We start from the raw sequence: 1,136 nt of genomic DNA, 5'->3' as shown, positions 1-1,136 counted from the left end.
ATGCCTGCTGACTTGTTAATGCCCGCATAGGCTGTATAATCACTCCCTCTCATGCCGAGGTGCTCTGTCCAGTTGATAAAACATGTTTTCTGGAACGAGTAGACTACTTTGCACTGAATGTAAAGTTTATTATTGCACATTATCACTAAGGCAAAATAAAAAGATGCATATTTCACACACATAATCCTCCTCATGAGCTTCTATGTCTAGTGGTCAACATGATATTTTGATAAGGTCATGACAACCTGCCGGAGTGCGCGTCCTTTTAGGAGATCACCATTCAGTAAAGCACTGTAACCTGAAACTCTCAGTCGTGGAGATCGTACCTGAACGCTTCTATAAGCGCTTCAATCGAGTGAATGAAGCCAGATATGGCGCATATGCCTCCAATAACAAAAATAGCAACATCAAAGAAGACATAGTGCCACAGGAGATTTCTCTACTGGAGCTTCAGGTGGAAGAGGCTTGGCAAGAGGAAGCATAGGCCAGCGCCGGTGAGGCTCCCCGTTAAACCCATCAGGAGGGCGAAATGGGGGACAAAGACGGCCATAAGCAGGGTGAAGACTACCAGGCCGATTCAAAGACTCAAACCCCATGATTTCAATGTCCCAGCAGGGCTGTAGCAGTCAGGGAAGGGGGTTCTCCCACCATCCTGGAACAAGGATTTCTCCAGAACCTCAACTGCAGCAAAGAACGGCAGCGAATAAGATAACAGCGCCTTGGCTACGAGGAAGAGGTTCACCACTGCCCGGATGGTTGCAGGCAGGTTATCCGTGATGACCTCTTTGGTGGCGTCTGCCCATGTCAAGTAGGCCACTAAAGCAAAGAGGCCCTTGAGGACGCAGGCGGCGATGTGAGTCCACTCCATCATGCAGTGGAATTCGCTTGGCTTCTGCATGTTTCCCTCCAGGGAGGGGAGGAAGATCTGGGAGGTGTAGCTGAACACTATGATACCGATTGAAATAGGGAATTTCTTCACATCGATATAAAACTTGACCTTCTCCCACGCCCACTCGCGCGCCCTGGAGAGGCAGTAGGCAATCACGAGGATGTTGATGACGAAGTGCGCCAGAGTGCAGAGGAAACTGAGCTTGGACACGGCCTTGAGGTTCTTCAGGAAGGCGCACGGCAGGAGC

The 1,136-nt window shown here is 49.8% G+C and overlaps 1 pseudogene; it reads right to left on the bottom strand.

Annotated features, from left to right (window-relative positions):
* Positions 1-8: 8 nt before the first annotated feature.
* On the bottom strand, positions 9-1,132 carry LOC109954117 (vesicular inhibitory amino acid transporter-like; annotated as a pseudogene).
* Between the last annotated feature and the right edge of the window lie 4 nt (positions 1,133-1,136).

The sequence above is a fragment of the Monopterus albus genome, unplaced genomic scaffold, assembly GCF_001952655.1.
Source record: "Monopterus albus unplaced genomic scaffold, M_albus_1.0 scaffold3422.1, whole genome shotgun sequence".
Taxonomy (NCBI): Eukaryota; Metazoa; Chordata; class Actinopteri; order Synbranchiformes; family Synbranchidae; genus Monopterus; species Monopterus albus.
Note: the sequence above shows the minus strand (reverse complement) of the source record. Positions and strands in the feature narration are given on the sequence as shown.